Below are 19,057 nucleotides of genomic sequence, written 5' to 3'. Positions count from 1 at the left end.
AAAGAAGTAAAAATGCTGAGACAGCATGTGGCAGACATGTATCAGGCATGGATAACGGGAAAAGCACCACCCCCTCCACCGCCAAGCCTCTTGAACTCAGTCATTTCCCAAGCACCCAACATCATAATGGAAGATCCCCCATACTCTCCATCCTAACCCATTTATGGCAGCTTTCCCAGCTATCCGAGTAGCTCCATCACTCCTCAATGCTTCTCCGCTCCCCAACACCACTTCTTTCCCCGTGACCTCAAAAGCCATACCTCACTTCCCAGGTACTCGGCTCCAAGAAATGCTTACCCACCCATACAAGCCTTTCAAAAGCCATCTGGATCAGGTTTCCGGCCCTGTCAGCATGCAAGAATGAAGAGGTTCCTGAAACGAGGAAAGGCTCTCACCCCTATCGGGGTATCTTATGCCAGTCTGTTTGAAAGGCTAAGGCATGCTGGCTCGATTGATCCACTCCCCGCATGTACTCCAAATCCACTTGCAAGGAACTTTGATCTGGCAGCGCGATGCACATACCACTGTGTATTTCCTTTACCTGCTTCAAATCAAACAGAATTTGTTAGTTTAAAACATGGTGGTTGGTTGTGATACTCCTGCTGGGATGGTTTTCCCTTTTTCCTTCCTTGCTCTGCATTGCACAACTTGTTGGGGATGACATTAGGCCCAAACTGTGTGTGCATGTCATGTCACTAGAATCGGCCTTGAACAAAAATGATAAAAGGACTAAACAAAAGATGACTGGAAATAGTAAAAGACCGGATTTTGCATTAGACTACCGGTGGAATGGTTTGAATAACAAAACAAACGAAACAAACCAGAATAAAATCCTAAAATAGCTTGGACAAAACTTAAACAAACTGTTATGACAAAATGGAAAGATAAGAAGGTTTGACACAGGACAAAATCCGAATTAAAATCCTAATAATCCGAACAATAGAAATGACAACAAAATAAGCCACCACAAGCTTCTCTCTTACTAACCAAGGGACGGAGCGCCCTCCCACTTTATCAAAAACTGGCATCTTAGCCACTGAGCTTTGCATCAATACTGCCAAGACCATTACCAGCTTCAACATCATCAACCTCCGTCGGCAAGTTCTCGAGGGGGTTCGAGTGCTCCATGTCATTGTTATTAATCACAATCCGCCCAGCGGTAAGGTGAATACCATTTGAATTTTTAGTCAAAAATAAGTCAAGACAGCTTCGGCCGCGTCTTAAATCGTTCTTGCCGAAGTAGCCTTAGAGTATCTTTCAGTTGTCGAAAGGTTATTTTCGTAAAAGAACGGACAAGTTTGTAAAATAATCCTCCCCGGCCTCAAAATTCATGTGAAATTTAGAAGGGTCCACGTTTGCAAAAAATAACCGTTCGGTTGTATTTGTCAAACAGAGAAAGGGAGTTGGCCTTTTGTTTTGAGGTTATAAATCTTTTGACTAGAATATGTGGTTCGTTTGATTTTTGAGTGTTGGTCATCTTTCAACCTTTGAAACCCAACTGCTATTATGAAGAAAAAAATGTGTTTCATTGCGTTTATCTTTTATTGGTCCGAACTACGCAAGGTCTGATTCATGCGGGGTCATGATACGTAGGCAATCTCTATAAGATTCGACCACCACCACCAAAAAAAATGAATAAAGGAAAGTGTGGGAGATTTTTAGAGGGGCACAATTGTCTAACTGCTTAGGTGCATTGTATCTCTAATACATGATTATCTGTCAAATGCCCTAACACTAACGTGATGGCTTCCCTTTGCTGTGTTCATATATAGAAAAGTGGTTGGTTGTGGTAACTCCTCCCTACAAAGCAAAGTCAGAGGACAATGGCTCAGAACCGCAGAACCGAGCGGGTCGGCACTGATGACCGACAACAATTGGTCGAACGGAACAACGGGTTGGTAAAAGAAGTAAAAATGCTGAGACAGCATGTGTGGCAAACATGTAACAGGCATGGATAACGGGAAAAGCACCACCCCCTTCACCGCTAAGCCTCTTGAACTCGGTCTTATCTACTTTGGGTAGGGCCGTGGAATTTTGCTAAACGGTCCATCCCGAAGTCTAAGCAATATAAAGCAAATATTTACTAAGGGCCCCGAAATTTTGTATTTTTATTTGGCGAGGCTCATCTCATTCCTATTTTTAAAGATAAACCTATAGTGACTACATTTCTTCTATTAAGTTTGTCTCTAAAAATAAAAGAAAATTTCTTAATTAATTACATGCTGAAAAAAAAACTTATTAGTTTTTAGTCAAAAATAAGTCGAGCCAGCTTCAGCCGCGTCTTAAATCGTTCTTGCCGAAGTAGCCTTAGAGTATCTTTCAGTTGTCGAAAGGTTATTTTCGTAAAAGAACGGACAAGTTTGTAAAATAATCCTCCCCGACCTCAAAATTCATGTGAAATTTGGAAGGGGCCACGTTTGCAAAAAATAACCGTTCGGTTGTATTTGTCAAACAGAGAAAGGGAGTTGGCCTTTTGTTTTGAGGTTATAAATCTTTTGACTAGAATATGTGGTTCGTTTGATTTTTGAGTGTTGGTCATCTTTCAACCTTTGAAACCCAACTGCTATTATGAAGAAAAAAAATGTGTTTCATTGCGTTTATCTTTTATTGGTCCGAACTACACAAGGTCTGATTCATGCGGGGTCATGATACGTAGGCAATCTCCATAAGATTCGACCACCACCACCAAAAAAAATGAATAAAGGAAAGTGTGGGAGATTTTCAGAGGGGCACAATTGTCTAACTGCTTAGGTGCATTATATCTCTGATACATGATTATCTGTCAAATGCCCTAACACTAACATGATGGCTTCCCTTTGCTGTGTTCATATATAGAAAAGTGGTTGGTTGTGGTAACTCCTCCCTGCAAAGCAAAGTCAGAGGACAATGGCTCAGAACCGCAGAACCGAGTGGGTCGGTACTGATGACCGACAACAATTGGTCGAACGGAACAACGGGTTGGTAAAAGAAGTAAAAATGTTGAGACAGCATGTGGCAGACATGTATCAGGCATGGATAACGGGAAAAGCACCACCCCCTCCACCGCCAAGCCTCTTGAACTCGGTCATTTCCCAAGCACCCAACACCATAATGGAAGATCCCCCATACTCTCCATCCCAACCGGCGGGCTCCCAACTTCAACGCTTGAAATGTAAAGACTGAATGTATTCCTCTCGTTATACAGGTGGGCGCCTGGCATGAAATGTGAAGACTGAAAAGTATTCCTCTCGTTATACAGGTGGGCACCTGGCTTCATCACCTTGAATTTAACAACCTCTATTTTCCAGGCGGGATTCTACCACCAAAACAAACGAAAATTTCCTAACCTCAGTTTGCACTGGGAAGATTTGTGAGTCGTTAGCAAAATTGTAACCTATTTATACTACTGATGCAATGATGAGAGTAAACTAAAGACTAGACTAGGATGTGCATCTCCTACGAGTAAAACCAAAAACTCTTGCTAGCAAATGTGTCTGCTAAAATAAAAACCTCGATGACTCAAACTAGAAAGTGCTTCTTCTATGGTTGAATCGGAATGAACTAAACTAGGAAGTGCGTCTCCTTGGGGTGAAAACTTCAGTGACTAGAACTAGGAAGTGCGTCTCCTATGAATAAAATCTCGATTTTAGGAAGTGCGTCTCCTAAAAAAACTTGAAAGACCTTGATTAGGAAGTGCGTTTCCTACAGGTAAAAGTTCAATAAACTAGACTAGGAAGTGCGTCTCTTATGGTCGAACTTAAAATGAATCAAACTAGGAGGTGTATCTCCTAAGGGTGAAATCTCAATTCCGGAAGTGCGTCTCCTGAAATAAATATAATCTGAAAAAGCCAAACTAGGAAGTGCGTCTCCTATAAATGGACTATCAATATTAGGAAGTGTGCCTCTTATGGGTAAAATCTCAATGACTCAAACTAGGAAATGCGTCTCCTACGAATGAAATCTTAAATGAACCAGACTAGGAAGTGCGTCTCCTAAAGCAAAAGTATAACCTGAGCGAACCAGACTAGGAAGTGCGTCTCCTAATAATGAAAACTTAATTCAGGAAGTGCGTTTCCTATGCATGAAATTAAACTTAGGAAGTGCGTCTCCTAGGGGTAAAATAGTCTTAGGAAGTGCGTCTCCTATGGGTGAAACCTTAATGATTTTGAACTAGGAAGTGCGTCTCCTATGAATGAAAATAATTTAGGAAGTGCGTCTCCTATGCGTGAAATCTTAATTTAGGAAGTGCGTCTCCTATGGGGTAAAAGTAAACTTAGGAAGTGCGTCTCCTATGGGCAAAACTAAACTTAAGGAAGTGCGTCTCCTATTGGGTACAATAACCTTAAGGAAGTGAGTCTCCTATTGGGTACAATAACTTTAGGAAGTGCGTCTCCTATTGGGAAAAACTAAACTTAGGAAGTGCGTCTCCTATTGGTAAAACTATTCTTAGGAAGTGCGTCTCCTATTGGTAAAACTTACTTAGGACGTGCGTCTCCTCTTGGTGAAACTAACTTAGGAAGTGCGTCTCCTCTTAGTGAAACTTACTTAGGATGTGCGTCTCCTCTTGGTGAAACTAACTTAGGAAGTGCGACTCCTGTTGGTGAAACTTACTTAGGATGTGCGTCTCCTGTTGGTGAAACTAACTTAGGATGTGCGTCTCCTGTTGGTGAAACTTAACTTAGGATGTGCGTCTCCTGTTGGTGAAACTTACTTAGGATGTGCGTCTCCTGTTGGTGAAACTAACTTAGGATGTGCGTCTCCTGTTGGTGAAACTTAACTTAGGATGTGCGTCTCCTGTTGGTGAAGCTAACTTAGGAAGTGCGTCTCCTGTTTGTGAAACTAACTTAGGATGTGCGTCTCCTGTTGGTGAAACTTACTTAGGATGTGCGTCTCCTGTTGGTGAAACTAACTTAGGATGTGCGTCTCCTCTTGGTGAAACTTACTTAGGATGTGCGTCTCCTGTTGGTGAAGCTAACTTAGGAAGTGCGTCTCCTGTTGGTGAAACTAACTTAGGATGTGCGTCTCCTGTTGGTGAAACTTAACTTAGGAAGTGTGTCTCCTATCGGTGAAACTTAACTTAGGAAGTGCGTCTCCTATTGGTGAAACTTAACTTAGGAAGTGCGTCTCCTATTGGTTGAAACTAAACTTAGGAGGAAATGTCTCTCCTATGGGTGAAACTAAACTTAGGAAGTGCGTCTCCTATTGGTAAAAATAAACTTTAGGAGGAAATACATCTCCTATGGGTAAAAAACAAACTTAGGAGGAAATGCATCTCCTATGGGTGAAACTAAAACAAACTTAGGAGGAAATGCATCTCCTATGGGTGGACTAAAACAAACTTAGGAGGAAATGCATCTCCTATGGGTGAAACTAAAACAAACTTAGGAGGAAATGCATCTCCTATGGGTGGACTAAAACAAACTTAGGAGGAAATGCATCTCCTATGGGTGGACTAAAACAAACTTAGGAGGAAATGCATCTCCTATGGGTGAAACTAAAACAAACTTAGGAGGAAATGCATCTCCTATGGGTAAAAATAAACTTAGGAGGAAATGCATCTCCTATGGGTGAAATAACTTAGGAAGTGCGTCTCCTATGGGTAAAGCTTAGGAAGTGCGAAGCACTAGTTCTGAAGGAATCAGAATCCCTCAGCAGTGTTATCCTCAACAGCGCTATCCCCAGCTGATAATATTTTATCCCCCAATAGGTAAGTAAATAATTCCTCAGCAGTGTTATCCCCAACAAGTTTTCGAGGTAAGACATTTTTCAAGTTTTTTATTTGGGTTCATCCGCCCTCGAATAGGATATGTCGGGTTCATCCACCCTCGAATAGGATATTTCGAATTCATCCGCCCTCGAATAGGATATGTCGGGTTCATCCGCCCTTCCTCAGCAGTGTTATCCCCAACAAGTTTTCGAGGTAAGATATTTTTCATAGGATATGTCGGGTTCATCCGCCCTCGAATAGGATATGTCGGGTTCATCCGCCCTCGAATAGGATATTTCGGGTTCATCCGCCCTCGAATAGGATATGTCGGGTTCATCCGCCCTCGAACAGGATATGTCGGGTTCATCCGCCCTCGAACAGGATATGTCGGGTTCATCCGCCCTCGAACAGGATATGTCGGGTTCATCCGCCCTCGAATAGGATATGTCGGGTTCATCCGCCCTCAAATAGGATATGTCGGGTTCATCCGCCCTCAAATAGGATATGTCGGGTTCATCCGCCCTCAAATAGGATATGTCGGGTTCATCCGCCCTCAAATAGGATATTTTCGGGTTCATCCGCCCTCAAATAGGATAGTTTGGGTTCATCCGCCCTCAAATAGGATGTTATTTTCAAAGTTATTGATGAAGACAGGCGCCCACCTGAATAACGAGAGGAATACATTTCTGTCTTTTCATTTCTGTTCTAGGTCACCCACCAGTATAATGCGGGCATATCATTTTTCATGTCTTTACTATTAGGCGCCCACCTGCATAACAAGGGAATACATTTCATGTCTTTACCAACAGGCGCCCACCTGAATAACGAGAGGAATACTTTTTGTCTGTGCATTTCATATTTTAGGCGCCCACCTGTATAACAAGGGAATACATTCCACGTCTTTACCCATAGGAGATGCATTTCCTCCTAAGTTTGTTTTAGTTTCACCCATAGGAGATGTATTTCCTCCTAAGTTTGTTTTAGTTTCACCCATAGGAGATGCATTTCCTCCTAAGTTTGTTTTTTACCCATAGGAGATGTATTTCCTCCTAAGTTATTTTTACCCATAGGAGAGGCATTTCCTCCTAAGTTTAGTTTTACCCATAGGAGATGCATTTCCTCCTAAGTTTGTTTTTTACCCATAGGAGATGTATTTCCTCCTAAAGTTTATTTTTACCCATAGGAGATGCATTTCCTCCTAAGTTTGTTTAGTTTCACCCATAGGAGAGGCATTTCCTCCTAAGTTTGTCTTTACCCACAGGAGATGTATTTCCTCCTAAAGTTTATTTTTACCAATAGGAGACGCACTTCCTAAGTTTAGCTTCACCCATAGGAGAGACATTTCCTCCTAAGTTTAGTTTCAACCAATAAGAGACACACTTTCTAAGTTAAGTTTCACCAATAGGAGACGCACTTCCTAAGTTAAGTTTCACCAATAGGAGACGCACTTCCTAAGTTAAGTTTCACCAACAGGAGACGCACATCCTAAGTTAGTTTCACCAACAGGAGACGCACTTCCTAAGTTAGCTTCACCAACAGGAGACGCACATCCTAAGTAAGTTTCACCAAGAGGAGACGCACATCCTAAGTTAGTTTCACCAACAGGAGACGCACATCCTAAGTAAGTTTCACCAACAGGAGACGCACATCCTAAGTTAAGTTTCACCAACAGGAGACGCACATCCTAAGTTAGTTTCACCAACAGGAGACACACATCCTAAGTAAGTTTCACCAACAGGAGATGCACTTCCTAAGTTAGTTTCACCAAGAGGAGACGCACATCCTAAGTAAGTTTCACTAAGAGGAGACGCACTTCCTAAGTTAGTTTCACCAAGAGGAGACGCACGTCCTAAGTAAGTTTTACCAATAGGAGACGCACTTCCTAAGAATAGTTTTACCAATAGGAGACGCACTTCCTAAGTTTAGTTTTTCCCAATAGGAGATGCACTTCCTAAAGTTATTGTACCCAATAGGAGACGCACTTCTTTAAGTTTAGTTTTGCACATAGGAGACGCACTTCCTTAAGTTTAGTTTTGCCCATAGGAGACGCACTTCCTAAGTTTACTTTTACCCCATAGGAGACGCACTTCCTAAATTAAGATTTCACGCATAGGAGACGCACTTCCTAAATTATTTTCATTCATAGGAGACGCACTTCCTAGTTCAAAATCATTAAGGTTTCACCCATAGGAGACGCACTTCCTAAGACTATTTTACCCCTAGGAGACGCACTTCCTAAGTTTAATTTCATGCATAGGAAACGCACTTCCTGAATTAAGTTTTCATTATTAGGAGACGCACTTCCTAGTCTGGTTCGCTCAGGTTATACTTTTGCTTTAGGAGACGCACTTCCTAGTCTGGTTCATTTAAGATTTCATTCGTAGGAGACGCATTTCCTAGTTTGAGTCATTGAGATTTTACCCATAAGAGGCACACTTCCTAATATTGATAGTCCATTTATAGGAGACGCACTTCCTAGTTTGGCTTTTTCAGATTATATTTATTTCAGGAGACGCACTTCCGGAATTGAGATTTCACCCTTAGGAGATACACCTCCTAGTTTGATTCATTTTAAGTTCGACCATAAGAGACGCACTTCCTAGTCTAGTTTATTGAACTTTTACCTGTAGGAAACGCACTTCCTAATCAAGGTCTTTCAAGTTTTTTTAGGAGACGCACTTCCTAAAATCGAGATTTTATTCATAGGAGACGCACTTCCTAGTTCTAGTCACTGAAGTTTTCACCCCAAGGAGACGCACTTCCTAGTTTAGTTCATTCCGATTCAACCATAGAAGAAGCACTTTCTAGTTTGAGTCATCGAGGTTTTTATTTTAGCAGACACATTTGCTAGCAAGAGTTTTTGGTTTTACTCGTAGGAGATGCACATCCTAGTCTAGTCTTTAGTTTACTCTCATCATTGCATCAGTAGTATAAATAGGTTACAATTTTGCTAACGACTCACAAATCTTCCCAGTGCAAACTGAGGTTAGGAAATTTTCGTTTGTTTTGGTGGTAGAATCCCGCCTGGAAAATAGAGGTTGTTAAATTCAAGGTGATGAAGCCAGGCGCCCACCTGTATAACGAGAGGAATACTTTTCAGTCTTCACATTTCATGCCAGGTGCCCACCTGTATAACGAGAGGAATACATTCAGTCTTTACATTTCAAGCGTTGAAGTTGGGGGCGGAGAGAGCAGTATACACTCGATATACATTCTGGATACACAGAATATACAAGGACAGAATTCATTTTTGAGAGAGTAAAAAAGATAGAAACAAATTTTCTGAAATATTGAGAGCGGAAGAACACCATAGAGAGTTCAAATCTAGAAAGAAAAAAATAAAGAGAGATTTCCGCACTATTTGTCTTCTCCATTTTTACTAGTTTTCTCCGTGTTGCTGGGATTTCTGGACTGAGGTGTTGAAGCTACTGTGTTGGGCTTTCTGCTGCTGTATGTTGCTGTGTTACATACTACTTTGCTGATCTTCTTCTTCTTGTACTGTCATTTCCAGGTACACATTTGTACACTCTCGGCTTGAAGCGAAATGAAATATTAATCAGGCTTTGTTCCTGTTGAATCCCTCCTGTTTAGATTTGTGTTTGAATATAATTTTCCTTTCTTTGTATAAAAATGTAGTCGATTAATTAATGAGTAATGGGCTTGCATATGTATAACTTCTTCATCTAATAATTTTAGTTTAAATTAATCAAATACTAGTTAATTTGTTTTTGATATTATGGTGTGTCAATCTCATGTTCCAGTATTATTGAATAATAGAATATAGAATGAAAGCAATTTTTCTTTGTACAAACTCGATCGCAATTTTCCATTCACATTAGCCGTAAACTAATAACTAATAAGTTGTTTTTTTTCAGCATGTAATTAATTGAGAAATTTTCTTTTATTTTTAGAGACAAACTTAATAGAAGAAATGTAGTCACTATAAGTTTATCTTTAAAAATAAAAATGAGACGAGCCTCGACAAACAAAAATGCACAAGCTGCGGGGCCCTCTAAATGTATATATTAAAATACTTAGAATTCGGGACAGGCCGTTTAGCGAATTTTACGGCCTTCCCAAAATAACAATACGCTAGTTGCTTTAGGCGCACCTTTAATAATTTAACCTTCTTAAACACGGGTGCACATTGATGTGACCCAAATCCAAATCTCAATAGAGTCAAAATGTGTCGACGACCACGGGTACATTGATTGTAACGCGGTTCGGGATATATTTTCACAACGTTGCAATTCCTTGTAGAAAATAATAATAACAATTATGAAAGCGGTAAAAAGTTAAAATTTGCACATAAGTTCATATTTGTATAAAATCAGATAATCAAGCCGAATATAACAGTTGAGCGACCGTGCTAGAACCACGGAATTCGGGAATGCCTAACACCTTCTCCCGGGTTAACAGAATTCCTTATCCGGATTTCTGGTACGTAGACTGTAATATGGAGTCATTCTTTTCCTCGATTCGGGATTAAAATTGGTGACTTGGGACACCCTAAATCTCCCAAGTGGCGACTCTGAAATAAATAAATAAATCCCGTTTCGATTGTCCTTTAATTGGAAAAAACTCCCTTGTACCCAATGTCACCTTTTATTTTTTATTTTTTTGGTTTTGTTTTGTGTTGGACAAAAATGAAGAAGGGGTGTTGGGTTAATGGAGCGGACCGGGTCGACCCGGTTTGAAGTGGACCGGGTCATGGGGAAAGTTGGGCAATTATTTGGGCCTGTGGTTTGAAATTGAAGAAGTGGCCCAATCCGATTTTTCTTTGTATTTTTGTTCTCTTTTCTTCTTTTATTTTTCTAAAACTAAATTATAAAAGTACTTAAATTATTATTAAGAACTAAATTAAGTTATAAAAGCGCAAATTAACTTCCAATAACAATTAACGCACAATTAAGTAATAATTAAGCATAAAATTATTCATTTGGACATTAAATGCTAAAAATGCAAAAGATGCCTATTTTTGTATTTTTTATTAATTTAACAAATAAACATGCATAGACAAACATACAAATAGTTACACAAAATATCACAAAAATTGCACACCAAGAAAAATTATTTTATTTTTGAATTTTTTGGGAGTAATTCTCATATAGGGCAAAAATCACGTGCTTACAGCTGCCCCTCTTTGCCCGAAGACACGAAGGGTTTTCGTGCAAAGATAAAGCGAGCGATTTTTGCCCATCCGAGTACTCCGTGTGAAGCATTTTTTGAAAAAGATTTGACCGAACCTTTGCTTCAATGGTTTCCTACATATCCTGGGCTAAACAGGAATCAGGTCAATGTAGTTCGGGAAGTTTTGGTAGCTGGGACTATCGTGAGACTGCAATGTTACTGCTGTTGCATGCTGTTATCATTGCTTACCAATCTCCTTATTACACCGTGTTTAAAAGAAAACAAGAAGCTAGGCTAGACTAAAATTTGTTCTTGTTGCCTTGCTTTCTTGTCGGCTTGTGTTTCCTCCGGTGCTTTTCTTCAGATGCTTTTCTTCCTTTTGACACATGCACTTGAGTTTGTGCTGGGACCTCTTGTTGCATCCTTTTGCTTCCCGGTGCTGGGGATTTTTATTGTTTCCTGCTGGGGATTCCTGTTGTAACCCTCTGTTTTATTGTCCTCTGACTTGATCTTGAAATGTGTGCCTCTGTTGTATGGGCGGGCTCCCAACTTCAATACTTGAAAATTAATGCTGAAATGTATGCCTCTGTTATCTGGGCGGGCTCCCAACTTCAACGCTTGAAATGTAAAGACTGAATGTATTCCTCTCGTTATACAGGTGGGCGCCTGGCATGAAATGTGAAGACTGAAAAGTATTCCTCTCGTTATACAGGTGGGCGCCTGGCTTCATCATCTTGAATTTAACAACCTCTATTTTCCAGGCGGGATCCTACCACCAAAACAAACAAAACAAACGAAAATTTCCTAACCTCAGTTTGCACTGGGAAGATTTGTGAGTCGTTAGCAAAATTGTAACCTATTTATACTACTGATGCAATGATGAGAGTAAACTAAAGACTAGACTAGGATGTGCATCTCCTACGAGTAAAACCAAAAACTCTTGCTAGCAAATGTGTCTGCTAAAGTAAAAACCTCGATGACTCAAACTAGAAAGTGCTTCTTCTATGGTTGAATCGAAATGAACTAAACTAGGAAGTGCGTCTCCTTGGGGTGAAAACTTCAGTGACTAGAACTAGGAAGTGCGTCTCCTATGAATAAAATCTCGATTTTAGGAAGTGCGTCTCCTAAAAAAACTTGAAAGACCTTGATTAGGAAGTGCGTCTCCTACAGGTAAAAGTTCAATAAACTAGACTAGGAAGTGCGTCTCCTATGGTCGAACTTAAAATGAATCAAACTAGGAGGTGTATCTCCTAAGGGTGAAATCTCAATTCCGGAAGTGCGTCTCCTGAAATAAAATATAATCTGAAAAAGCCAAACTAGGAAGTGCGTCTCCTATAAATGGACTATCAATATTAGGAAGTGTGCCTCTTATGGGTAAAATCTCAATGACTCAAACTAGGAAATGCGTCTCCTACGAATGAAATCTTAAATGAACCAGACTAGGAAGTGCGTCTCCTAAAGCAAAAGTATAACCTGAGCGAACCAGACTAGGAAGTGCGTCTCCTAATAATGAAAACTTAATTCAGGAAGTGCGTTTCCTATGCATGAAATTAAACTTAGGAAGTGCGTCTCCTAGGGGTAAAATAGTCTTAGGAAGTGCGTCTCCTATGGGTGAAACCTTAATGATTTTGAACTAGGAAGTGCGTCTCCTATGAATGAAAATAATTTAGGAAGTGCGTCTCCTATGCGTGAAATCTTAATTTAGGAAGTGCGTCTCCTATGGGGTAAAAGTAAACTTAGGAAGTGCGTCTCCTATGGGGTAAAAGTAAACTTAGGAAGTGCGTCTCCTATGGGCAAAACTAAACTTAAGGAAGTGCGTCTCCTATTGGGTACAATAACTTTAAGAAGTGCATCTCCTATTGGGAAAAACTAAACTTAGGAAGTGCGTCTCCTATTGGTAAAACTTTCTTAGGAAGTGCGTCTCCTATTGGTAAAACTTACTTAGGACGTGCGTCTCCTCTTGGTGAAACTAACTTAGGAAGTGCGTCTCCTCTTAGTGAAACTTACTTAGGATGTGCGTCTCCTCTTGGTGAAGTTAACTTAGGAAGTGCGTCTCCTGTTGGTGAAACTTACTTAGGATGTGCGTCTCCTGTTGGTGAAACTAACTTAGGATGTGCGTCTCCTGTTGGTGAAACTTAACTTAGGATGTGCGTCTCCTGTTGGTGAAACTTACTTAGGATGTACGTCTCCTGTTGGTGAAACTAACTTAGGATGTGCGTCTCCTCTTGGTGAAACTTACTTAGGATGTGCGTCTCATATTGGTGAAGCTAACTTAGGAAGTGCGTCTCCTGTTGGTGAAACTAACTTAGGATGTGCGTCTCCTGTTGGTGAAACTAACTTAGGATGTGCGTCTCCTCTTGGTGAAACTTACTTAGGATGTGCGTCTCCTGTTGGTGAAGCTAACTTAGGAAGTGCGTCTCCTGTTGGTGAAACTAACTGGTCGGGGAAATACCAGTTTCCGAGCTATGCCACAAAAGAAGAGGGATATCCCCGGCAGAAAGGGATTATCCCCAGCAAATAATATCATCCCCAACAAGTTGTGCAACACAGAGCAAGGAAGGAAAAAGGGAAAACCATCCCAGCAGGAGTATCACAATCAACCACCATGTTTTAAACTAACAAATTCTGTTTGATTTGAAGCCGGTAAAGGAAATGGCATTAAGTCCAGAAATGCATGCCACAAGGGATATTATCAAACTGGGGCATAAAATTTTCCTTCCATTTAGAAGATTTTCTGGAAGTCAGGTACCCATTCGGGGAAGAATAAAGATAACGCCAGTCTCAAGGGAAGTGGTCTTTAAACCAATGTTGCCCCCAACATAATAAGTTTCAATGGAGGAAGTCGTTCCCCAGAAAATTATGAAACTTGAGCTTAGAAAAAGCAAGAGGCCAGCATCATTCCCAACAGCCTTCCGAAGAGTGAAGCACTAGTTCTGAAGGAATCAGAATTCCCCAGCAGTGTTATCCTCAACAGCGCTATCCCCAGATGATAACATTTTATCCCCCAACAGGTAAGTAAATAATTCCTCAGCAGTGTTATCCCCAACAAGTTTTCGAGGTAAGACATTTTTCAAGTTTTTTTCTTTGGGTTCATCCGCCCTCGAATAGGATATGTCGGGTTCATCCGCCCTCGAAAAGGATATTTCGGGTTCATCCGCCCTCGAATAGGATATGTCGGGTTCATCCGCCCTCGAACAGGATATGTCGGGTTCATCCGCCCTCGAACAGGATATGTCGGGTTCATCCGCCCCAGTTTCTTGCTTGGGGATTTTTTAATTGATTGATCTTTTTTTCATTTTTCAAAATTATGACCGAGCCGTGAAGCGCCTACGTATCCTCTTTGAGGAATCAGTAAAGTAGTATGTAACCTATTTGAGGGCGGATGAACCCAAACTATCCTATTTAGAGACAAACTTAATAGAACAAATGTAGTCACTATAGGTTTATCTTTAAAAATAAGAATGAGAGATGAGCCTCGCCAAATAAAAATACAAAATTGCGGGGCCCTCAGTAAATATTTGTTTTATATTGCTTAGACTTCGGGATGGACCGTTTAGCAAAATTCCACGGCTCTACCCAAAGTAGATGATACGCTAGTCGCTTTAGGCGCGCCTTTAATAATTTAATTTTCTTAAACTCGGGTGCACATTGATGTGACCTAAATCCAAATCTCAACGGAGTCAAAGTGTGTCGACGACCACGGGTACATTGATTGTAACGCGATTCGAGATACATTTTCACAACGTTGCAATTCCTTGTAAAAAATAATAATAATAATTATGAAAGCGGTAAAAAGTTAAAATTTGCACATAAGTTCATATTTGTATTAAATCAGATAATCAAGCCAAATATGACAGTTGAGCGACCGTGCTAGAACCACGGAACTCGGGAATGCCTAACACCTTCTCCCGGGTTAACAGAATTCCTTATCCGGATTTCTGGTGCGCAGACTGTAATATGGAGTCATTCTTTTCCTCGATTCGGGATTAAAATTGGTGACTTGGGACACCCTAAATCTCCCAAGTGGCGACTCTGAAATAAATAAACAAATCCCGTTTCGATTGTCCTTTAATTGGAAAAAACTCCCTTGTACCCTCTCGGGTACGGAAAAAGGAGGTGTGACACCATTGACGAAAATATAAGTTCAACTTCGTTCGAATCACGATGGGATTCTACTTCGACGACAACTCGAAGCAACATCCCAATGACCAAGGCCATCGACAAAAATATAAGGGTTCAAACTACGACGTGATTCTACTTCGACGACAGCTTGAAGCAACATTCCAATGGCCAAGGCCATCGACGAAAATATAAGTTCGACCTCGTTCGAACCACGATGGGATTCTACTTCGACGACAGCTTGAAGCAACATCCCAATGGCCAAGGCCATCGACGAAAATATAAGTTCGACCTCGTTCGAACTACGATGGGATTCTACTTCGACGACAGCTCGAAGCAACATCCCAATGGCCAAGTCCATCGACGAAAATATAAGTTCGATCTCGTTCGAACTACGACGGGATTCTACTTCGACGACAGTTCGAAGCAACATCCCAATGGCCAAGTCCATCGACGAAAATATAAGTTCGATCTCGTTCGAACTACGACGGGATTCTACTTCGATGACAGTTCGAAGCAACATCCTGATAGCCAAGGGCGTCAATGATACCATGGGTTTGATAAATGCAAGAAAGAACAAGGCGACAAAGTAAATTTTACATTATAGCAAAATGTTATTTACACTTACAAACGGGTTCAAGTATGCCCCGTGCAAAAACCCCTAAACAAAAACAAGTACCAAAAAAAGGGGGAAGACTACACATCGTCCCCAGCGGGGTAAGCATCTTCCTACCACGAATCTGAAGAAAAGGCGGTTTGCATCATCAGAGTTGATATCATCCCCGTCAGGTGTGAGGGGGTCGTACCTGCATGCCTCACGACTGCACGAGCTTCGGCGTGCACAGCCTGAACCTCTGCCTAAGTAGCCCTTCCCTCGGCGTAGAAAACCTTATACACATCAAGCCTAATCTTCGCATGGACCCACAACTCGTATAAATAATGGGGCACAACCAGATCGGCTAAGGCACGAGACGTAGAAGGCTTAGAATGTCGGATCGCATCCTCTGCCCTTAGCGAGGCCATTTGTTCGTTTAGTGCAGCCAGCTCTTCCTCCAACTCTTTGACACGCCCTTCGAGCCCTGCAACCCGACGACCAGAGGCTTCCTTCTCCTCAGTCAACTTCGTCCTGGAAATGCGGAGGCATCTTCCAAAGATACCGACTCAAAAATAGTTGCCGTCAGCTTATCAGAGCTAACACGCAGCTCGCCCTTAAGGACCTCAATCTCCACTGCCTTAGTACTCAACTCAGCGGTCAAGTCAGCCACCATCGCCTGTAGGTCGGCATTCTCGGCCGTCACCCCCTGCTCAACTCGAGCTCATCCTCCTTCGCCTTAAGGAAGGCCTCATGCTCACTATTACGGGTGACAACCTTCACGAGCTCCTCGTCCCTCTCCCTCAACTCCGCTACCTTGCGCTCCAACTGGTCCTCCCGCTACTTGAGCCCGTCACGAAATACCTGAAACTCAAGGTCCTGATGATAAATGTCAGCCATCGCCCAATGCTTAGCATGATACTGCTGATACTTGGACGACATCTTCTCATAAAGGCCCATCCTTTTTCTTTCTCGACGCTCTCTCTCAACCTCCAGGATGAGGGTCTGACAAAAAGAGAAGGGTAGAAGTTAGAAACAAAATACAAAACGACGATTACCGCACCAACCAACGACGAAAAAAGAAGGAAAGACACCTACCTGCAGGGCCATACCAGCGACCTTCTGAGATAACTCCACGTCGCTCATCGCCCTAAGCATCTCGCTTTCAAGAGCGGCACATAGAAGAGCTAGAGCCGACGCCACCTGCTCGTTGTTCAATAGCACGTTGTAGTTCCCCGAAACGACCACATGATGGTCGGATCCGTCCATCCTGACCTCCACATGAGTATGGCGACCCACAAATTCATTAACATCCTCTGGGTCGATATCCGAACCTGAGTCGCCACCCTCAACACGATGCCCTCCAACGTTGGACGAATGCACCACCCTCAACAGAGCGCACTAAACCAGCTCCTGGGCCAACTCCTTCCACTTGGGTAGACCTCTCCGACAAAATGGCATCGGCCATGAGTACGGGCACATAGGCTGTCCGGGATGACCTGCTTCCATCAGCGTCCGTAGCCATGCCCTTCCCCAGCTCTAGCATCCTCCTTTTCCTCGACAATGGCTCATCCCCGTTAGAGGATTCATCCAAAGGATATGAGGCCGGTACCAAAGAAGCCTCTTCCCTCGCAGCCACGACTCAAGACGGATCTCCTAATTGAATAGGTTGAGGACGACCCTCTTGGACAGACTCACTCAAGACAAACTACGTATCTGTAGTAGCAACGGCTTGTCGAAAGGCGGGGACTGGTGACCTCCGCCTGGAAGCTCCTCGACCTATCATCACAAAGGGTCATACCATTAAGTAAGGTCGCATGGCCAACGAAGTAGTAAGTAAGACATTTACCTGAGGAAACTTTAGGGCTATAACGCTGCACAAAGGCGGGCCAAGTTCGAGTTTCTACTGCATGAGGCAATAGGCGGGCTACCCAATCTCTGATACCCGCAATGGGGCGAGGTGGATGGCCCATAGCTGCAAAACGGCAAGCGAATAAACTTTACAGTGAATACAGAAAAAAGGGGAACATAACGAATGATGGCACTCACGAGCCCTGTTCCACTGCTCCGGAATCTGGCGGAGTCAGAAACAATGTGCTCAGTCTTGACAAATAAGTACTTGTGCCAAAACTTGCGGCTCGCCCGGTCAACCGTCCCTACCACCAGCCCTTTCGTGCCACGAAGCCTCAAATGCACCATAGTACCCCTGAGGAAGCCAGGCGTGAACAAGTGCAAAAGGTGGTGGACAAAAACGCTACACTCCGCCAACTCTGCATACTTGGTCAACATCAGAAGCACCTTGAGCGTGTATGGCGAAAGTTGTGCTGGGAAAACTTGGTAAAACCTGCAGAATTCTTCCGCTAAGGGGAAGAGAGGAAGGGTATAGCCGACCATAAAAAGATACTCATAGAAAGCGCAATACCCAGGTTTGTGGACGTCCACATAATCTCTCCCTGCTGGAACCATTTCTATATGAGCAGGAATGCAATACTTTACACGAAGGGCATCGATATGGACCTGCTCCGTCTCAGAAAATACGGGGTTCGGGGTAGGAGGTGGATCTTTGAGGAAGTCACTCTAGGATAAGGGGTGCCTCGGTAGTAGCTCCTCCACCATAGGAGGGTTGTCACTCTCTTTTACCACCACATCTCCGCTATCAGAAGGAGGCACCGTGGATGACGGGGTGGCTTCAGGAACCTCTTCACGAGAGCGATGAGACCTTGGCAAAATATCGCTTAAAAGAATATCAACACGAAAGGAGGAAGGAAGAAAAAGCCTCGGGTGAAGAACGAAAGAAGAACAGAAGAATATGAGAACAAGTGAGGAAGAATGAAAGGGGTCTTCAAGAGAGGAATGGCTAAAGTTTTTCAAAAATCAAACCCTTCACCTATTCATAGGACTGGGTGGCGCCAGAATCGAGGCGACAGGTCTTAAAGCAGCGCAAGAATCGAAGCACCAAGCCGTCGGTCCCTGCCTCGAAAACCTGCATAATGATGACACACGTAAATCTGACATCACTTCCCGGAAAAGTGTACCACACGATGTTTCGCCGAGCATGATGACCATCTCCCATTGGCCACGTCGTAACGTTCCCACATGTCAAATTTCTCCAAAAGAACGCATGAAGTCTGCTCATCGAGGACGCGACCGGTCGCGACCCCGACAAGCGGAGGGACTGACTGTATTGGTCCAAATTTGACCAACCACGACCTATGACGAGTACGACAAATGACCGGATACCTTCAAATCGGCGTCCCGAGGAAGGCGACCCTAGGGAGAAAGAAGAGACTGTACGACCCTTGTTGTAGTGTACGCCCATTAGGGGACATTAAAAATATTCCGCCGAATATTCCTTGTATTTTGTTTCTTACAATTCGGAAGGGTTTCTCTCTAATATATAAGGGAGACAAAAAACCTTGGAAGGGTCAGTGATACTCTGGGAAACTTACTAATCTTGAATAAAAAGAAACTTTGCAACTCTCTTCTCTTTACCTATTATTATTGTAGAGATTATTATCTTCAGCTACGAT

The sequence above is a fragment of the Nicotiana sylvestris genome, chromosome 2 (assembly GCF_000393655.2).
Source record: "Nicotiana sylvestris chromosome 2, ASM39365v2, whole genome shotgun sequence".
In the NCBI taxonomy this organism is placed as follows: Eukaryota; Viridiplantae; Streptophyta; class Magnoliopsida; order Solanales; family Solanaceae; genus Nicotiana; species Nicotiana sylvestris.
Note: the sequence above shows the minus strand (reverse complement) of the source record.